The 23002-nt window shown below is 36.6% G+C and overlaps 1 protein-coding gene across 2 annotated transcripts in view; it reads right to left on the reverse strand.

Annotated features, from left to right (window-relative positions):
• LOC123864145 (innexin shaking-B-like) overlaps positions 1–23002 on the reverse strand; it is a 75583-nt gene that overhangs the window by 26039 nt on the left and 26542 nt on the right. The gene's annotated exons all lie outside the window — the stretch shown is intronic.

Genomic DNA, 23002 nt, shown 5'->3' on the forward strand with positions numbered 1-23002 from the left:
TTCTTTAAATATCACAAAACTTGTTTATATTCTGCCTATCAACACAAACAATTGTCCACAAACGGTATTATTCCAGGATATTTCTCGTGTTTATTCATCCAGACTATCGAATCAGAATGACCTAAAACCACGATTACTCCGATTTATTTAGTAGAGATTTACTAGTATGCTGGCTATTGTCTAAATGTTTGTTAGTAATTATGTCCGGCTAAAATGGTATATTCCACTTTGTTCACCTACCTAGGTATACCTATCACCTTTTACGCTAATCTCTATCTATACTAATAAATAAAATTGGAGTGTCTGTCTGTAATTTCGAAATAACTACCGCATATTAAGGTCATATGGTTATTTGAACGATACTATAACTGAATCACACGTTTTTAAAATTTTTGTCTGTCTGTCTGTCTGTCTGTCTGTCTGTCTGTCTGTCTGTCTGTCTGTCTGTTTGAAAAGGCTAATCTTGGGAACGGCTGAACCGATTTTGACGGGATTTTCACAGACAAGTAGAGAATTGACCAGGGAGTAACATAAGCTACTTTTTTAACCGACTTTCAAAAAGGGAGTTGTGTTTTTCTACCTATGTACACCGAAATCTCCGAGATTTCTGAACCGATTTGCGTCATTTCTTTTTTAATCGATAGAGGAACTTTGCGATATTGTTTCATAAAAAATTTGGAGTCCAACTCCTCAATCCTGATGCTGCAGGGGATCTGACCAATCCACGCGGGCGAAGCTGCGGGTATCAGCTAGTATTACATATAACATGGAGATGAAGTGGATGAAGTGGTTACAAAAATGAAGTGGAATCATAATTCCACTTTTTATTTCACTGATCACCCAAATGATATGACCCAGGTGACCCAAGTGGAATATACCGCGGAAATAGTGTATGGTCCATTTACTTTATCACTATTCACTTACTTATTCAAAAATCTTCCCCCAACTGAGCAGAAAGCAGTACAATCATACGAGTGAGCTATTCAGGTCCGTGAATAGTTATAAGCCCAGCTCGGCTTTATTCGCGATGTAAAGCACCACTTGAACATACAGACTTCAGTTACCCACGTGCTGTTCGGTTAATGTTGAGTATTTTTCATGAAAAATAATGTAATTAACAGTGCTTATGATACATATTGTTCCTAAAACTATTTTTTCTTCTTGTGCGGTTCGTATCAGAGCAAAGGGAAGACTACGTGCAAAATGTTTTAAATTAATGGTTTGTTTTTGCGTTAAAAAAATATAACGTCTCTTTTGTTCAACATAAAAAATATATTGGCAAATGGTACTGAACCCTTCCGTGTGCGAGTCTGACTCGCACTTGTTTGAGTTTTTGAAAACACCGCTGAAATGGGTATACTGAAAACCAGTAGGTTTAGGTCTACTGATTCAAAAACTATGACATTATTTTCAATTTAAAAATGAATTAAAGATTAAAAAAAAAATTAATAGCACGGGAGGTCAACAAAATTTTATGAACGAATTCACAAAAAAAAAAAAATCAATGAAAAGGTAAGTAAATATTTCAGGTCATATCGAAAAATCCTCGGGCGGATTATAACGGTTCAGACAAAAGATCAAAGAAGTGTGTCCGTTCGTAAATAAAATAAAGCGGCGAATGGCTGTATGTGACAGGGACTTAATTGGTGGAATTTATTACAATTCCACCACTGTTAGTGTACCGCGACTCTCGTCTTCAGCGGTAAAAACTAAAAACTCTACAAAATCAAACTTAACAATAATAGTTACTACTTAGGTATATCATAATAAATGAAATGGGTTAATCGTGTTGAATTTTGCAGCATAATCTCTTCAGTAATCTATTCATAACATTATGGAGATCTTTCAGACATGCAAGTATTCTCACTATGTTTTCCTTCACCGGTAAAGCAAGTGATATTTTAATTGCTTAAAACGCACATAACTTCGAAAAGTTAAAGGTGCGTGGCCGGAATCGAACCGCGCCCCCGAATACGAGGCCAACATCTCAACTACTAGACGATCACCACTTCTTAATCGTTACCTAATCCGGTGTTTGACAACTAGTCAAATCAATATCTTTTTATCGAACTTCAAAACGCGCTTAGCATGCAAGCTTCTATGAAATACTGGCATGTGACGTCACTATGATTTAACGTGCTTTTTTACTTTAATCGATAAGTCAAAATGGTTAATAGACTTAAAACTTAAAAGTGTGAATTTTACGTATTTTGACCTCTAATCCCTGAGAAATATTTTTTTGACATAGGTAGGCAAATACCGTATTCTGGTGGCGGTTCCAATAAAATAAATATAGAGTACTAGCCAACTCTACCTTCCAGCTTTATTGAAATATTCTCATAGGATTTTTTCATAAAACGCTTACGAAATTTATCCTTTATTTAAGAGGCCCTTATAAAATACGAGTGGTTAGGAACGCTACTTAACGATGACGCATTATGGTAGCCCTGATGAGAGTCACAACTCACTTTAGACACGAATTTCCTTTGATTTTATAGAGGTTGCCGACCATGTAAAATATGACGGTGTTTTCATGGCGTTTTAGAGTAAAATTTTTAACATTATTTATGTGAATATGTATTAGACAAATATTTTTTTTATTTTTTCAAGCACAATTATTAGGCTATTAAAAAGGCGCTTTTATTTATGTCAATAAATCGTGACCCAAGAGTAGCTTTAAATTCGTTAGAAAACGATTGTTGAAATTAAATATTTCTTGAAGTTTTCACAGTCGGCAATCACGCTCTGATTCATGATATTATGACAGCGCCGATTTGTCATATTATTTACGTGTTCAAGAAACTTTTCGAGCTATTCTACATTATGAAAGTCTAGCAATACGACTCATGCTGAAAGACGTAACGTAACAGATGAGATCGCAGCAAAGCAAAACTGTTGAAAAAAGTATTGAAAATCACTAATTAATTATTATTTATTACACATTTGACTTCACATCTGTTTGCCCGTTTACCCGTTTTTCTTTTACATTTAAGAGAAGACACTACGTCAATATACGAGAACCTTGACCCAAGTGTCAAGATGTAAACTTGTTAGAAAACGATTGTCGAAATGATGCTGAAATTAAATATTTTTTGAAGTTTTTGACAGTCAGCTATCACGGTTTGATTCATGGTATTATGACAGCGCCGATTTATCATATTATTTACGTGTTCAACAAGCTCTTTGAGCTTCGAAGCGTTTCGCAGAAGAGATGCAAGTCACCTGCTCCCGTCTCGTTGTGTTACGACGCGACGTCCACTTTGAAGTTTGAATACAAATAAAATTATGATTTGATGAGTCGGAAAGCGTTCGACATTTTTAGTTTAGTTGGGACAGCCTCCGCTGTCCGTCTGTCTGTCTGTCTGTCTGTCTGTCTGTCTGTCTGTCTGTCTGTCTGTCTGTCAGCGGCCTGTATCTCGTGAACCGTAATAGGTAGAACGTTTAAATTTTCACAGAATGTGTATTTCTATTACCGCTAAAAAATAATAAAATTTCAAAACAGCCGCCATGAAAATTAAAAAGTGTTATTTCTTATACAATGTTCCCAAGTGTTAATTACTTATTAATTTGTTTCAATTAATGGTACGGAACCCTTCGTGTGCGAGTCCAACTTGCACTTGACCGTTTTTTTCACAATATTACGCTAAAATATTAGCAGTAATTTCTTTTACTCTACAATTTCTCGCATCGTTTCGCCCGATTTTTGTTTTTCTTTGAAGTGAAAATGATAAAATAGACCAATAACGGCTCATTCAACACCAGTGTATCATCATTATTATAATGTTTATTGTTTATTACATTTATATATAACATACCTATCTCGTGTTTTAATAAAAACGACATAAATGTGACATTTTTAAATTTAATTTGTAAACTGTGGCATTTACGAGTACAATATGTCAGTTTACAAATTAAATTGGAAAATGTTGCCTGCATTATATTATATTATTACATATATTATTTATATTGGCACTCAGGCTGTGAATGCAAATGTTGACACACTGTCAATACAGCATATATAATTTTATCACGAAATATTTTCACACAGGATTTGAAAATTAATGATTTTCGAATTCTTAGGGTTCCGTCCTCAAAAGGAAAAAGGAACCCTTATTCGTTGTCTGTCTGTCTTTCAAAAAAATCTACCCCAAAGGAAAGTAGGTACGCCTATGGTACCAACCAACTTCCCTTTGACCTAGAATTATGAAATTTTGCTGGTAGCAATGTCTTATAGCACTAGTCAGTAAGTGCTTTAAGTTATAATGATGGCCAGTGAGTGAGACTTTTCTCATGAAATTAGGAAAATGCTACACTCACTAAACTCCTACACTCTGAAAATCTGTGCTTACTTTACACGACTTTTAGCTCTAGTATCTACTAATTTGTGAGTTATAGTCGATACTAGAGCTAATTACTTAAACTGGACCCTTTCAACTAAAGATTTTTATATAAACCTGTGAGGATGATACTGCCATTGGCATAATTAAAGTGCTATAAGCCTACTTTGTCGTATTAGTTTACAAATTGCGAAAAACCAAATTAAATTTGAATTTCGCGGGCAGACCCTTCGCATCCACCTTTTTAAGGAAAGATTTACGTTCCGTACAGAAATAACGAATGTGTGATGCGACTCGTACAAAATATATGGAAAAGTTGCGTCCGGAATGGCTTTTTTCCGTACGGGATTCCGAGCACACAAGCTTCATTGCGGAATTTCGAATCAGAAAAAAATCTTACGGAAAACTACTGTATGTATGTGGTTGGTCCATAGATTTGTATGGATTTACTGCGTTCGATATCCCAAATCGATATTTCGAATCGAAATTTCCAAACGGAATTCCGACTGTATGTGACCGGCCTGAGGTACGGAACCCTGAAAAAGAGACAACCGGGGTTGATCATATTTATACATAGTACAGGAGCCCACCCGTATAGCTCCCAAGTTTGCCCGGGTGCCAAAAGTTTGTCGGAGGTGGACTTAACAACTTTTTGCGGTATTCGTTTTAAGGCTGCTCGGCCGTTTGGCGCGCCGCCACAGTCTGTACTAAAGTCCACCATTTCTCGTTCTTTTTACGGTGATTTATTTCTAAATAGCACTTATATTATTTATATCTCTGGCTTATACCCGTCGTTCTGTTTACGGAAGTCAGATGACAATCGCGCCGCATCACTGACCTGTTAATTCAAGTATGTACGCTGGACTTGCTATTGCCGACCTGTTTTGAAACACCAAGGTTTGCACCCGTACGTGGTCAAAATGCCATGGATACGAACGAAGCGATTTGCCTCCTCGTTCTTAAGATTCTCTAATATTTTTTGTTTTGAACCTACTTTCCTAATGTAAATTGGGTTCCTAACTCTAGGTACCTACTTACTTAACACGCAAGAGTCCTTATTCGCAACATTTTAACCGCAGTTTATTTATAATCCCATTTCACGCACCAAACGAGAAGAACGCAAACTAATTATTTCACCAAAGGAAATTACACAATTTATGCTAAACCATAATACATAATAATTTAATTTGTAACCTTCCACACAAAATTGAACTTTATTTTAAAGCTTTAGAGCTATAATTAGTTTGTGTATTAGAGAGCAGAGGGTAATCACCTCTTCTGGAATACTCATTTGTAGGTACAATGTATCATTCTTAATCTGATGCATTTTTGTTACATTGTGCTATGTACCTACCTATACATAACAAAATATACAAAATCACTAGTATCTACTTCACAAGTAAATCCTCAGTCTTAGCCCTGCCTAGATACCTAGATTTAAATAATGCCTAATGAGTCTTAAAATTTTTACCACTGAAAGTGTTTTAGTAGTACATAGAGAGTTTGGTGTTAGGACCACGTGGATCCCGATCATGATCTAAGAGTGATAATGTTTCTAAAGGTGTGTCAAGTCTGCCAATTCGTACCTACCTGTAGTTCGCGACAGGTCGAGATGGCAATCGCGGTATGAGGCGGGGAGACGCCCCGCACACCCGCACGTCACACGTGCTATCCCGCACAGGGCTAGCGCGGGTGTGCGGGCCGTCTCGACCTGTCGCGTACTATAGGTGCTTGGATTACTTAGGCGTGACTAAGCTATGCCCTAAGCCCTTCTCCTTTTACCCGACTGCGGCAAAGCCAAAAGGAAGGGTTATGATTTTATTAACAGGAGAACCATGCTCGATGTGGGCAGGCGATGTGTTGTGATGATCATGATGAAACACAGGGCAAAATTGATGTTAATTTTTACTCACTTAAATTTTTTTTTACTCATTGTTTCACACTTAAAAATGTGTTGTATTCAAATTCAAATTCAAATTCAAAATGTTTTTATTCAATTAGACTTTTACAAGTTCTTTCGAATCGTCAAAAGCATCTACCACTGGTTCGGAATGCCTTTCCTACCGAGAAGAACCAGCAAGAAACTCGGCGGTTGCTCTTTTCAAAGATTTGATATACAATATTATGCCATGTATAAAAGCAATTGAAGTCCTGCGCATTGCTGGAGCGAATCGAAGTTCAAATCCACGCTTTTTTATCATTTACATAATCTTCGATAGTATAATATGCTTTTCTCAAGAGCATATTTTTAATAGATTTTTTGAACCTGTGTAAAGGCAAGTCCAAAATTGACTGAGGAATTTTGTTATAGAAGATTATACCCATTCCCACAAATGACTTTTGGACCTTCCTGAGACGGAGCGTAGGAGTCGCAAGCCTGTTACGGTGTCTAGTCAGCCTGTTGTGTAGATCGCCAACCTTCTTGTAACTAAGAATATTTTGTCTTACAAAAATTATGTTGTTGTAAATATATTGAGAGGCTACGGTAAGGATACCTATTTCCTTAAATTTTTCTCGAAGTGAATCGCGTGGTTTTAAGTTATAAATTGCGCGTATTGCCCTTTTTTGTAATACAAAAATTCTCCCAATATCTGCCGCTCTACCCCATATTAAGATTCCATAAGACTTAATACTATGAAAATAAGCAAAATATACTATCTTTGCGGTCTCCACGTCAGTTAATTGTCGAATCTTTCTAACCGCGTAAGCAGCAGAGCTTAGTTTGCCAGCAAGAGTTGATATATGGGTGCCCCATTGCAGCTTCGCATCTAAGGTTATCCCCAAAAATGTAGTAGTCTCTTCTATTTTCAAAATATCATTATTTATCCTTAAATTAATGTTACTTGTGTTCTTGGTATTGGGCAGTGCGAATTCAATACACTTAGTTTTTTTTGCATTTAAAAGTAGATTATTTACAGTAAACCAGTGAGTTACCTGAGATATGGCACCATTTATATCGTCAAAATTGTCCTTATTTCTATCGACTTTAAAAATCAAAGACGTATCGTCAGCAAATAGTACGATATCGCAAATATTTTGGACTACATATGGTAAATCGTTTATGTATACTAAGAACATGAAAGGACCTAGAATAGAGCCTTGAGGAACACCCATTAGTGAGGCTGATCCGGATGACTTCACATCATTCACACATACTGTTTGAATACGATCACTAAGATAGGACGCAATGAAACCAAGCGCAGTGTCTTTGATTCCATAGTATGCTACGTAATCCATACTAATATTATAAATGCGAAAGTGTGTCTGTCTGTTTGTCTGTCTGTCTATCTGTCTGTCTGTCTGTCTGTCTGCTACCTTTTCACGCCCCAACAGTGTAATCGATGCTGACGAAATTTGGTACAAGGTTAGCTTATATCCCGGGGACGAACATAGACAACTTTTTATTCCGGAAAATCAAAGAGTTCCCACGGGATCTATAAAAATCTAAATCCACGCGAACGAAGTTGCGGGCATCCTCTAATTCTTAATAAATGAGCTTTTAAAAAATAGTCCATTTCTCACAAATAGTGGCAAATGTTCGTGGCAAATGTATCGTAAACAAAATGAACCGGCTGACTGCAACACCCACCGCATGCGAAAAGGCCCAGTGACGAACTTTGTGAATGAATAACGCGTGCTAATTAAAGATTTTCGGGAGGATGCCAACTTGGCCGAACGGGTGACAGCCGAAAAATTATTTAACTGGAGATTCTTCGTCACTCGCTCCATACATACTAAGTTTGGTTCTCATTTGAATATTTACCAATCAAAGTCAATGTCATTTTATAGACACGTTCTAATCTAGACTATTTACACTAAATAAAGGCAAAAGTTTGTGTGTGTGTATGTTTGTTAGTCCTTCTCGCAAAAACTGCTGAACGGATTTGGCTGAAATTTGAAATTTAGATAGATAATATCCTGGATTAGCACACAGGCTATTTTTTATCCCGGAAAATCAAAGACGAAGTAGAAAGAAGTACAAAGAATTAGTATCTTTACAGTTTTCCGTAAAAAAAATTGCACTCCTCTTGAACTGACTTCTCACGTGCCATTTAACTTTATATGTCAAATATCAAGTCAAAAGTACGATTTTAGTCCTTGACAGTTGACCCATAGATTCAAAAAAAGATTCTGACGAATAGGGAACCTCCTCCCTTTTTGAAGTCGGTTAAAAATGGCGCGTGAGAAGTCATTTCGTACGGACTATAATATGTAAATTCTTGAGACCGTGTAACGATGAAACTGAATAATTACACCACAGCCACAGACATAGATTAGTTCTTAAAACGTAATATGTACCTACCTACCTATTTACAAAACATTGAGTTTGATTAGTTAGATTAATGTCTATATAATATTAAAAACAAGTGTAAACTAAAAATTTATAAAACCCCCGACAAGTGAAGGTTACAGTAACTAGAAAAGAGCTGATAACTTTCAAACGGCTGAACCGATTTTCTGGGATTATAGCTAAGAACACTCTCGATCAAGCCACCTTTCGAACAAAAAAAACTAAATTAAAATCGGTTCATTAGTTTAGGCGCTATGGTGCCACAGACAGATACACAGATACACAGACACACAGATACACAGATACACACGTCAAACTTATAACACCCCTCTTTTTGGGTCGGGGGCTAATTAAAAAAAAACGGACCGAGTTGAGAATCACCTCCTTTTTGAAAGTCGGTTAAAATAGAAAAGGTGACTGACTGACTAACTGACTGACTGTAAAAACAACACTCAAGCTATTGGACAGATCGGACTAAAAGGCATGCAGATAGCCTATTTTGACGAAGAAATCCTCTAAGAACTAATTTTTGAAAATTCAACCCCTAGCCTAAGGGGTAAAATAGAGGTTTGAAATTTGTGTAGTCCACGCGAACGAGATCGCGGGCATAAGCTATTTCAAAATAAAATGAGGACCAAACTACGTTTGTATGTAGCGAACCACGAATAAAAGCCTCATAATAACGGTGATTTGTTGTGTTATTAGTTAAAAGATACAACACTATTGTTTTCAGCGGCCTTGGCCTACATGCCGGGATGCTAATCGTGTTTAAAGCATGCTTTATCATCTGCGATTCGGAGTAATGGTATTTTTATCCTTAATTCTCGTCTATTAAAATGAGGAATGAACGACTGAATAAAATGTTTGTTACATTTGTTCAGCTTCATGAATATATTCGTTTTGTGTTTTTACGCAATTATACGAATCCTCCTAAAAGTACACCATTACAACGATTCTGTTACAAATTCAACAATTGACAATCTAAAAGTGTAAATTAAAAATTTATAACACCCCCGACAAGTGTAGGTTACAGTAACTAGAAAAGAGCTGATAACTTTCAAACGGCTGAACCGATTTTCTTGGATTTTAGCTAAGAACACTCTCGATCAAGCCACCTTTCAAACATAAAAAATTAAAATCAGTTAATTAGTTTAGGAGATACGATGCCACAGACAGATACACAGATACACACGTCAAACTTATAACACCCCTCTTTTTGGGTCGGGGGTTAAAAAGGAAAAGCTGACTGACTGATTATTATCTATCAAATTTAGCAAGCAGATAGCTAGTATGATGTAGACATTCTCTAATAAAGGATTTTTGAAAATTTAATTCCTTAGGAAGTAAAATAGGGGTTAGAAATTCGTATAGTCCAGGCGGACGAAGTAATCACTAGTGAAGTCGCGACTCGCGAGTCACTGAAATCGGCTTTACTCAGCTTGCCGCGTCGCTCGCCGCGCCGCTAAGCTTCATGGACAGGTGGTAACAGATCTACAAGCGTCTGTTTTATGTATTGCGGAGAGATACAGATTTAATTGATAAATGAAATAATGCCGCCATTACCAGTACGTGCAACGCAACTGTTTTCTGTCAGGATAACCTTCGCGGCCAATTGAGACGGACTTTCGATAATGTTTTAAAATATTACGAACTAGCATAAGCCTACGACTTCGTATTTTGAATTTCCAAAAATCCTTTACTAGCGGATGTCTACGTGATGATAGCTATTTGCATGCCATAGCCCGATCCGTCCTGTAGTTTGAGCTGTGCGTTGATAGATCAGTCAGTCAGTCAGTCAGTCAGTCAGCCAGCCAGCCAGTCAGTCAGTCAGTCAGCCAGCCAGCCAGTCAGCCAGTCAGTCAGCCAGCCAGTCAGTCAGCCAGTCAATCAATCAATCAATCAATCCTTCAGTCACCTTTCCCTTTCATATGTTTAGAAGACTAGATGATTCCCGCAACTTCGTTCGCGTGGATTTTTTTAAAATGAAATCTCCTTTGGAGCCGGTGTGATTTGAAATTCGATGAAACGAAAAAGCGATACTAACAAGTGTAAATTAAAAATTTATAAAACCCCCGACGATCCAAAGTATTTGAGTTTTCCAAAACATCATTTTCAAATAAATAATTATGTATTTAGGCAACGTCCATCTTGACAGCTTGACATTTGTCTATTGACATAATATTATGAACCTAACGGTTATCTAACTTTCTTTTCTACAAGAAAACTAGAAAAGAGCTGATAACTCTTAAACGGCTGAACCAATTTTTTTAGATTATAGCTAAGAACACTCTCGATCAAGCCACCTTTCAAACAAAAAAAACTAAATTAAAATCGGTTCATTCGTTTAGGCGCTACGATGCCACAGACAGATACACAGATACACAGATACACAGACACACAGATACACAGATACACACGTCAAACTTCTAACACGCCTCTTTTTGGGTCGGGGGTTAAAAAAAGACAAACACCTCCAAACAACTGTCTGTGTATCTGTGTATCTGTCTGTGGCACCGTAGCGCCTAAACGAATGAACCGATTTTAATTTACTTTTTTTTGTTTGAAAGGTGGCTTGATCGAGAGTGTTCTTAGCTATAATCCAAAAAAATTGGTTCAGCCGTTTAAAAGTTATCAGCTCTTTTCTAGTTTTCTTGTAGAAAAGAAGGTTAGATAACCGTTAGGTTCATAATATTATGTCAATTGACAAATGTCAAGCTGTCAAGATGGACGTTGCCTAGATAGATAATTATTTATTTGAAAATGATGTTTTGGAAAACTCAGATACTTTGGATCGTAGGCGCGGAATAGTCCAAGAAAATCGGTTCAGCCGTTTGAAAGTTATCAGCTCTTTTCTAGTTACATGTAGTTACTGTAACCTTCACTTGTCGGGGGTGTTATAAATTTTTAATTTACACTTGTATACATTAAGGGTGAGATCAAAGAGCGCACTTTGACTTTGCTCAGACCTAAGACAGAATTTAAACGAGATAGATATATATCACTAAATAAATACCGAAATTTCATATTGCTAACGACAGAATAATAAAAGCGAAAACAGAGAAACGCGGATATCGAATTTGTTTCATACCTACTCATTAGACTAATGAGTAGATATGTATGAAACTCTAATGACTAGAGATTAGAAGTTAATAATAAATTTAATTATTAGTAAGTACCTAGCCAAAAATTATACTGTTGTTTATCATGTACCTACCTAATATTGGTACAAATGAGCTTTTTATTTCTTTATCAGGAATCTAAAACATTTAAATTTGAATGAATATTATGCCTTAGTAACATTATTTTATACAATTTAGTTATTCATTTAAATACAAATTATGATAAGCACATGCAATAGATAATACATTGTCTAAGTAAATAATTTGAATGCAGCAATAAAACTATTACCATAATGTTTTATTTAAGAAAGTTTAAGTATTAATGTATTAATTAAAAAAAAAACTATTGTAAAAGACATGATAAAATATATAGCATAAGACGGGTCTGCCCGCGAAATTTAAATTTAATTTGGTTTTTCGCAATTTGTAAATTAATAGGTATTTTCTGAGGTAAAGTGAAAAGTTGATAGTTCTACACGATTTTATCATATTATGTTTTTTCTATGTTCATGCAATTTGTAGACCGAAATACTTAGACGTCGGACGGACATTCAAAGTCTCTTACTTGAAGTGTTTAAGAACAGGACTTTACAATTTGGCAATGGTTTGTACCTAAAGTATTACCTACCATTTAATTTAAAATCACTACCAAGATAACAAATGCAAAAGTGTGTTCATTTGTTGGTTTGTCCTTCAATCACGTCACAACAGAGTAACGGATAGACGTGATTTTTTTCATGGGTATAATTAAAGACCTAGGCTAAGTAAGCATAGACTACTTAGATTTTCCATGGAATCTTGAAAAACCTAAATCCAAGTGGATTAATTCGCAGGTATCATCTTATTTGTAGCGAGATAGCTTGCATCCTAGACCCAGATATGGCCTAGGTTTTTGTCCCGGAAAATCTAAGACATGCTACGAGGTATTTAAACGCGGATGAAGTTGTGGACATCATCTAGTAATATTTTTTGCAATAGGTACATAAATCATTATTTATGTTAAAAAAATCATAATATTTTGCATAAGATTAACTAGTGAGCAATAAAAAACAATAATAAAATATAGAAGAATCACATAAAAATATGGAAAATTTATCTGAACTGCATTTTGCAATGAAAACGCAAAATTCATGCGAATGCCCAGTGTTCCGGAAATCTATATGACGACATAAATCTTGGATTTTACAATTATACGTATTTTATTTGTTCGGACTTCTAAAATCTGTGTAGACTAATATTTATTGTGAAAAATTACTTTCACGCTAAAATTCAACATTACGGCCTACTACTGAACACATAATATTGTCTCCTCTCTGAACGAGAAAGATTTTAACGTATGAGTACTAACTGATTCTTTTGACTTCGTTCCGTGGAAGCTTTGATTTTCCGGAATAAAAGTAGCCGAGTCACTCGTCTTTAAAATATAATTTACCCAAACAAAAAACCCATCAATCCATTACTCGTTGCGACGTGATTGAAGGACTAACCAACCAATAAACCAATAAATTAACAAACAATATAAGTAGTGATAGTGCAAATCTATACTAATATTATAAAGAGGAAACCTTTGTATTTTTGTATGTTTGTATTGAATAGGCTCAAAAACTACTGGACCAATTTCAAAATTTGTTTTAAGTACCATTACTTAGAGGGATTCTTCCGAATCCATATAGGCTATATTTTATCCCGGAAAATAGAAAAAATAAATGTCCACCCGTGCGAAGCCGGGGCGGGTCGCTAGTCTATTATATTGTAATCTAGTATCATATAGTCATACCGCAGACCGCAAGGCATCGTCAACTCTGCAGTCTGCTCCCGTAGGTATTACGGGACAGGCCGAGATGGCAATCGGTGTATAAGGTGGGGGGAAGCCCCGCACACCCGCACGTCACTCGCTCTATCCCGCACCGGGTTAGCCCGGGGGCTGTGGTTGCGGTGGACCCGATTGCCATCTCGTCTTGTCGCGTACTATATACGTGATCAAAATTATACAGACACGTACGAGCGATTTGCTTCCTCGTTTCTGATTCGAACCGCTATGGTTCCGGCATCAATTTTGCCCCTCCATTTTTAATATAGTATACAAGTCAAGAGTGAATAGCCATTTTCTTGCTTCATCTTAGGCTGCATCACCACTTGCCAGCAGGTCCGATTGCAGCCAAGCGCTAGTTACGTACATAAATTAAGAAAAAACTTTGCAGCTTTGTTGAGTTTTAGTGAGAGAGCTAATTTGGAAGTAATTTCGATAATTGCTGGAACACCAAAGTCATTTCCCAAAATTTTCTTTGGATTTCCAAAGCGACGCCGAAACGGAGATTTAGTAATTTCTTAGTTTAGCTATTTATGAACTTCTTATTTATTTGAATGAACCATAATATTTTGAATTCAAAGATGATTATAATAATTCATAACCATTTATTTTGAATGGGGCGCGAGATAAAAGAGCTAAGATATAGGATAATCGTAAACACTCTGTAGATATTGCGATTATTACAATCCGCGATGTGCTTCCATCGACGAACGATAGCCTGCGTTCGGTTCCAAAACAGGCAAATTAAACTTACCTTGTTTTGATCCGTGCAATGATCACGATAGCTATACTAGCAAGGTACAAAGGCACCATATTAGAGAGAACTACCGTCAGAGCTAGCTTTGTTTGTGGATAGATGAAAGGAAACCATGAACTCACATAGATGTCCGCTAAAAGACCAACATAGTGTTTTATGTGGACATTTCGAACGCTTCCTAACATATTGCTTTCTATATAGAGGAATGTGGTGACTAGTTGTTCCGGAAGTCAAGGTATTTGGGAGACAAGATGGAAATAGCTCAGTGAATATTTGAATTGGTTTTAGTCTTTTGATCTAATTATACCTACTTTGAAAATGCTTTTACCTACACTCGACTGCGTACGCGTAGTTTTTAAATGTATTATAGTAGCAGACGTTATTTTGCGGAAGTCCATGATATACAAGGATGATATAAAAGCTTAATTTGCTATAATCCGCCAAACCAACGAAATCTGTATGGTACGCAGAACCACACAAATTCCAACACACTCGACGCGCGTTTCGCTCCGACATCGGAGCATGCTCAGGAGATGTAGACCTTACAATGTCTAATTGCAAAGTCAAACAATTACAATTTTTTTCTCCTTTATTAGGATTTTCCTCTTTTATTTTTCGATGATAAATTAGCACTGCTATCTCACCTGATGGTAAATGACGTTGTAGTCTAGGCCAGTTGCAAGGTTTAAGATAAAGAACCTCATAAAAAAGCAAAGTGGGTTGCACAAGTCAGTACCGGTAGGTACTGACTTGTGCAACCCACTTTGCATTTGTATTTCGATTTAAGGGTAACATTTTGCGTGCCTACTTCGAGACGAAGGTCTAATTTTAATCAAAAGTTAACAAATCCTGTTTTGAAAGTGTCCAGGTTGAAATGGATATGGGCAGGGCATGTCTGTAGGACTACAGACGAGCGATGGACTCGTTTGCTGCTGGAATGGAGGCCACGTACCGGAAGGAGGAACGTTGGAAGACAGCCCTCCCGTTGGTCAGACGACATTACCAAGTTGGCGGGAAAAACTTGGAGGAGGCTCGCACAACACCGAGAGGAATGGCGTGCACGTGAGGAGGCCTATGTCCAACAATGGATTAACAAGGGCTAAGAAAGAAGAAGAAGTAACAAATCCTGACTCGTAACCAAAAGCTGCTTTTGTAGTGTAAAATGTAATCGATGCACACAAAAAGTAAAAAGTTTTATTTCATTTTAAAAAGCTGCAAATTGTTCAAGTTACCCTGTTGTGTAATAAGCCTACCGTAAGACCTGTGTGAGACAAAGACGTTCATTGTTTGTAATAAAACGGAACAAACGGAGCTGAAGTCTTGAAGTTTTGACAGCGAGTCAGTTATGCGAGTAAAAATGGATCAGAATCGAAATGTTTGTATATTACACACACTGGCGAAATTCGCGGAATTTGAGAACAAAAAACCTACATAAATATTTAGTTAGGCCTGATTTTTCAATCTCGAAATATTCAGCAATAACAGACAAAAAAAATTGACATATTTTCAGTTAGCTTATCGGTGCAAAAATTATAAAATATTTGAAATATCCACACAATTTTGGTAGGCTTACTCTGGTTTCACGTTTTTTTTAAATGAAAACACTTATTTCAAAGCTAAAAAATTTTTTTTTTTGTAACATTTCTCAAGTACTCATTAGAATAGATTGGAAAACATTTTGCTTGCAAAGTAATTCAGTACCTACGTATTCCCGTCTCAGAAAATTTAACATAAAAGTGTATTTATCTTTCACCGTTACGTTCCCGTTAGATGTGGACCGTTTCTAAATTATTGTAGGATATCATCATTAGCATCATGAACTCATCACCGCCCCACTTTGGACTTGTCTCCTCTAGAATGAGAACCATCACGCTGGCCATGCATACTGACAGACTAGAGAACATTATGAAAAACTCTCAATAATCAATTTTCCAGACAATTTTTCTTTCACCGTGAAAGGAAGTGATATTTGATTGATTAAAACGCGCATAATTCGGCGCATAATTAAATCGTAACAAGTTATCGAACACCTGACCCTCTGAATAGGAAACTAACGTCACTAAATTATCACCACTTTTGATGGTTGACGTGGTATGAAGTAATTCATGCTAGATCGTCCAACATCCCGACATTTTCCGGTAGCGGTACAATCCGGCAAGTACTCAGCGTAACATAAATCATTCCTTAGAGTGCAAGACCTTAGATAAGTCCTAAGTCCCCGTACTTACCCGGAAGGATAAAAAGTCATATCGCGTGTCCGCTTAGAATGTTCTACCGTAAGACACTAATAGCATTACAGGGCTTGAATCTTGTGTGTAATTATAGAGAAACATGTGTCTTTATGCCTCAATAGTTCAATGGTTAAAGGGCGGATTGTTGAGTCAAGGTACGTTCGAACTTCACTTGTTAGACGGATGATTTTTCGATCATAGAATGCTTTTCAAACTTTTCAAGTCTCAATGGTAAATCGGCGGAATAAAAATAAACGACAATTTCGAACCTCGCGCATTGAGTTAGCACCAAGCACTGGCTCTGATAAAACACTTCTAGAATTAAGAACAAGAACAAGTAAGTGCAATATAATAAGTATTTTGAAAGTAGGTATTCCGCACCCGAAGGATGCCAACCGGACCCTGTTACTAAGCCTCCAATGTCCATCTGTCCCTTCCATCCATTCGTCTGTCAGCGAGCTGTATCTCGTGAACCGTAATAGGTAACAAGTTGAAATGTTTACAGATGTGTGTGTGTGTTTTACTACAGCTATAACAACAAATAATAATAAAAAATTAAATGGCCGCCATGATTATTTAAAAAATTAAATTGTTATATCTTGTATGATGGTACGGAACTCTTCGTGTGCGACTCGACTCGCACTTGACCGATTTTATTATGAACATCTTCATTCAAAACTCCCTAACAAAAATGTTGAATTGCGCCAGATTATATTTCCTCAAAGTCAACAAAGAAATCAAACTTGCGACCTTTGCTTGCATCGCTCCTCGTAGGTACCTGCCTTCTTAGGTAGGTATAGTTAGTATTTTCTTGTAATACCTAAGATGCCCTACCAGTGCGGCTTAGTATCGGTTACTTGTCAATGACAGTGCTCCTGCATCTTGAAACTCAGGGTCTAAAGGATTAACGGCGGTCGCTCCGTCACTTGCCACATACAAACGTAATTTTTTTCTCATTTGAATTAACCAATCAACCTGGATGTAATTTTGTACACATCTAGAAACTAATATCTATCTCTATGGCTTGCCAGATGTTCATAAAAATAACTAGTGTTAAAATTACACAGGTTTAAAGATTTGTATGTAATACCTACGTGAAACCGTTTAACTTTGAAACTAAATATTTTAACGGAAATCTGAACAACCACAAATATAGATATTAGTTCATAGAACGTATGTACATTTCATTGAGTTATAGTATTCAAATGAGAGTCAAGCTACGTTTATATGGAGCGAGTGACGGAGAGACCCCTCTCGATCTAGAATAATCGTATTGACAACTCAGCGAGACCCTGGATTATCTTAACTTTAGATTACCCTCTAGAGACTGGAATAAGCGAATTTCATCGAATGTCATTTTACTTTAATGATATAATACTTTCCAAAGGTCGCTTGTTAGAATCTTGACCTTTAGATGTTTACACTAGAAAAATGTTAGGTAGGTATTAGAGGAAAATTACAAAGAATATCACTTGTAACCTAATGATGAGATTAGGTTACCCGTGCATGATATTTGTTGTTTTAGGATTTCGTAGTAAAACTAGGAACCTTTATAATTTCCTTTTAATGACATGAACGGAACACCGTCCTTACTCTTCTCGAAAGCTAAAAACTCGTAGATGTGTCTGTATCTCTTTTTAGTGTCGGTTTTTCGTTTCAGCGAGTTTCAAATCACAACGGACACTGAAGAAGTTTTCACTCCAAAAATATTTTGCAGTTTTTTTGCAAATATGCAGGCGGTTCACCCGATGTTTAGTGATTACTACCGCCTATGAACATTTGCAGCACCAGAGGAACCGCCAATTCGTTGCCGGCCTTCCAGAAAGTTGATCCGCCCCTTGAATAACCCCAAGTTGTAATCTGTATCATATGGATGAGCTGTTCAAAATCAATATTTTATTTGCGCGAAATAGGTACAAAAGGAGCCGCTTATCAGTGGAACGGACAACAAAGGCGATCTGACAGCTTATGATGGATTTGGCAGATGCTCTCGTCAGATCGCGTGCCAAGATGCGCACACGCAGCTGACACTGATCCGCACTGACGCCAAGATGTACCCACATCCAGTTGAGGTTGTATTTACTGTCTACCTAGTCATATAGAACTCAAATCTAAATATCACCTGTTTGCGACTACGTATTATTTCAAAAAACTTGATTAAACAAAAAGGTTTGCAAAAAGATATACATACTCGTATAGGTACACAAAGGAAAAAGTGGCTGATTGGCTGACTGACTGATCAACGCATTGGGTTAGGTAGTGATTGGGCTGGGAATTGGCATACATAGTTATTATACGTAGACATCCTCTAAAAAATAATTTTTGAAAATGCAACGCCTAAGGGGGTAAAATAGGGGCTTGCAATTTATTTAGTCCATGCGGTAGAAAGCTAGTCTTTCTAATTCTAAAAAAAGGAAAAAGTGCCTGACTGATCTATCAATGCACAGCTCAATCTTCTCATCGGATCGGGCTGAAAGGCATGCAGATAGCTGTTATGATGTAGACATCGGCTAAGAAAGGATATTTTAAAATTCAACATTTAATGGGGTATTTATAGGGGTTCGTTTGTGTCTAGGAAATAAAATGGCGTAATCAAAAAACTAAAAAACTCTAGCTAAGCTAAGCTAATAAATAGTGCCTGGTAACTGAAAAGCAATAAGCAAGCTTTGTATTCTATACATATAATAGAAATTGATAAGGTACTAATCATAATGTTTGAAAATGTATGATAGGCTAACTAAGTATGCCATCTATGACTAATAGCTTGTCTTTACAGGGCTCTCTCCGTCACTCGTTTCATACAATCGTAGTTCCAATTTCATTTGAATATTAAGCAACCAAAGTCCATGAAATTTTGCAGACATATTCTAGAAACTAATATCTGTGTCTGTGGTGTTTTAGATTTTTCTAAAAATATGTAGTTTTAAAATTACAGGGGCTCAAAGATTAGTATGTAAATTTTTAAGACCGCGTAACTTTGAATCCGAATATTTTAACAAAAATCTGGAAAACCACAGACATAGATATTAGTTTCTAGAATATGTCTGCAAAATTTCATGGACTTTGGTTGCTTAATATTCAAATGAAATTGGAACTACGTTTGTATGAAACGAGTGACGGAGAAAGCCCTCTTAATCGGGTTTTTGGTTTTTTAATTACATTATTTTCATTCAGTCATTTTTTTTCAATGTATGTATATATCTTCAATATATCTAAGAGAAGAATATAAAATCGACACCGCTAATATTAACTCCCAGCGGGCTCACGTTCGAAAAGTTAATAATGCAGGAATTAGCTCATTGTGCCGCGAAAACTTTAACAATGGCCCAATAAAACTGCGAGTTCCTTTATTACCTAGTTATTACATTACTTTTAGCTACATGTATGACTAATAGAATAAAAGATCGGAGGAAAGAGACCCAACGAACTTAGCCCGAGACATCAGACCAGATAAGAGAGCCACGCTCTTGCGCCATCTGAATCCAGAGGCTCTCTGTCGTTTGATGGTTGTCTGTCTAAAAGTTTCCTGAAAATCCGGCGACGCATTGGTAGACCTTTGGTGCTGCAAATGATCATGGGCGGCGGTAATCACTTAACATCAGGTGATCCGCCTAATCGTTTGCTCGTTTTTGAAAAAAAAAACACCGGATACGGACGTACTGTCACTTTTGATTCTGGAAAATCAAAGAGTTCTCACGGGATTCCTAAAAAGCTTTAATTCACGCGGACGAAGTCGCTTCAACTAGTAACACTTATGAAACAACTTATGAAACGCCAACTGTCCCCATAAAGTGACTGTCCAAACTAAGTTACTTTTTCAAAATAGCAACTTCTCATTAGGAATACAATGCGCTCATGAAAGTTTTTTCGGGAACGAGTTCAAGACTATCAAACTTTTATGAAATAAAGTTGTAACAAAAAGTTTCGGACAAAATGGGTAAGTATAGCAGAGCTGCTAGGCATACACGTTTTTATTTGATCATTTAAAACTTCAGTTCCTAATTGAATGTAAAATGATTATCATCGTGACGCACTAGAAATAGTGTTTGGCGGTCATCACGCGAATATCTTTTCTATCTAAAGCCGCACTCTTTTAATTTCGTGTAGGTAATTTTAAATGTAGGGTACAAGATTCTTAGAGTTTTATACTTAGTAAAACTCAGCAAGCGATGGAGGATACCAACAAAATTTCACACTCCGTAGAACTCAGCAGAGAGCTAAGTTACCTAGCTTGGAGTTTCTCTACGTGATCAAATCAGAAATGAGGAGATCCGTAGGAGAACCAGAGTAACCGACACAACTCAATTGGCAATTGGCATGTGGAAGTCCCTACAAGAGACCTATGTCCAGCCGTAGACCTCTATCGGTTGACGATGATGATGATGATGATGATGATGAGTGAAACAAGGATTCCTCGTAGTACTGTCATGTCCGTATCTGTCCTTCTGGTGTCTTTATACAAATACAATACAAATACAAATACTTTATTTGCATAATGTGTGTTACAAGATGTTGGTAATTATTACAGAATTCAAACACATTAGCCGTAGCGGCGTACAAATATTTTGAATGTTAATTATAAATGAAGTGATATAATCATTATTTCATAAATGATTTTATGTAGATTTCACATTGTGTCACATTTTTCGATGCCTTTTTCCTGCTATGTAAAGCGTCTTAAAAACGTCTACTTCAGTACTCGGCAGGAAATATGGCACATGGAACTTTAGAAAGAGATTTCTGCTTCGTAGAGCGTCGTCTCTGTCCCTCATTTCAGCTTAATCTAAGCTCTCATATTATCTACGTTACGTTTCGTCGGTCCCAACAACAGAGACAACGCTCTACGAAAAAGTTGTCTCTTTCTAAAGTTCGATGTGCATGTACTGCCTGGTATTGATTGTACTAATATTAGGAAACTGGGATCGCCCACCTTCATGACTGTACATAACACAAAAACATTACAAGTCTGGCGTGGCGCAAAAAAAAAGCCGTCGGGTATTAACCCAGATAGCTATTTATGCTCACGCGCATAATGCGAGCCCGATACATCATCGTTTGTATCGATGTATCGCAAATGGATCGCTCGGCTTTATCTCGATGGAATAAATCGATCGTTTTATTGCGAACGATGTCTGGTTTTGGATGTTTCCGACAACTTTGGCTGAGAGGAATCGATGAAGAGTTTTTAGCCCTTTATGCGTTGGGGGAATAAGGAAATCGATTTATAAATCGATAAATGGCGTTTGGATGATGGCTTTAAGCATTTTGCAAAAGCATTTCCTGTGGTTATTTTCATATTTACATAATGGTTACGAATGAATGAAAATGAACCAAAATATGCTTTATTGTAGGTAAACCATTATAAAAAAGAAAGACACACAATTATAATCATTATTCAGAAACTGTTCTAAATTGCACTTAGAAAGTTTGAATCGTTTATTTTTACTCTATCAAATAATTTACTCCACTTAAAATAAATACAGCTCAATTGTATATCTACGCGTCATTTGATAACTTAATACTATAATCACGACGCAAGGGAGCAACGAAACGTACGTTAATAAACCTAAATCCACGCAGAGAAGTCCCGAGCATCATCTAATATAAAACATAAATAATAATAAGTACTTGAGTTAAATACTAAAACTACTAAAAACTAGAATATAGAGATTAATCTAAACTAAGCTTCCATATTTAAAACTTCTTTGATAATTAATTTTTCTAAGAAATTCCACAAGGTAAATACTAATTTATATTTTCGCATAAGCCAACAGTTTACTTAAGATATTTACAAAATCTAGATATTTCAATTTATCTAGATAATTCTGTACAATTTTAGACCACTTTAATAAAAAAGACTTCAAACAAAAAAATAAGGTTTGAATAGATCATTCTTTGTTCGAACCCGTAAGAACCTACTATGTTTTTTCTGTAAACTCCACTTTAATACGACTCAATTGCCACTAAATAGTTTATGTATAAGCTAACAGTTTACGTTATAAATCTGTATTGCCTGGATTCCGAGTGCTCTATAAATAATAAACGTGCAGTCATACGCGCGCCGGTCTGGATTGGACCGTTGGACCAATAGCCGATGTACACATTTCATAATACGTTTATATTTATTGCTTAAAATCGAGTAATGTCTCGATGAATATCTCGATTATTATTAGCAATAAAATTAGTTTAATGTAAATAAGTTTTACTGGGGACTTCGTCTGTGTTGGTGTTTGCTGGCGCGCGTGCTCTGCCTTTTTGAAGTGTTTTTTTTTTGTCAAAAGTGGCCGGGATTTGTGTTTTACTGGTGTTTTTGGTGGTGGAACTGACTGGGAAGCGCTCTATCTAAAGGGGTGCCGCGCGTGTGTCAGCGAGCGCCGACACAGACGTAGTTCATACTTACACAGTTTCCCTAACTTGTAAATAACTACAAATAAAAGTTGACATCGGCTAATCTTTG

The sequence above is a fragment of the Maniola jurtina genome, chromosome 4, assembly GCF_905333055.1.
Source record: "Maniola jurtina chromosome 4, ilManJurt1.1, whole genome shotgun sequence".
Taxonomy (NCBI): domain Eukaryota; kingdom Metazoa; phylum Arthropoda; class Insecta; order Lepidoptera; family Nymphalidae; genus Maniola; species Maniola jurtina.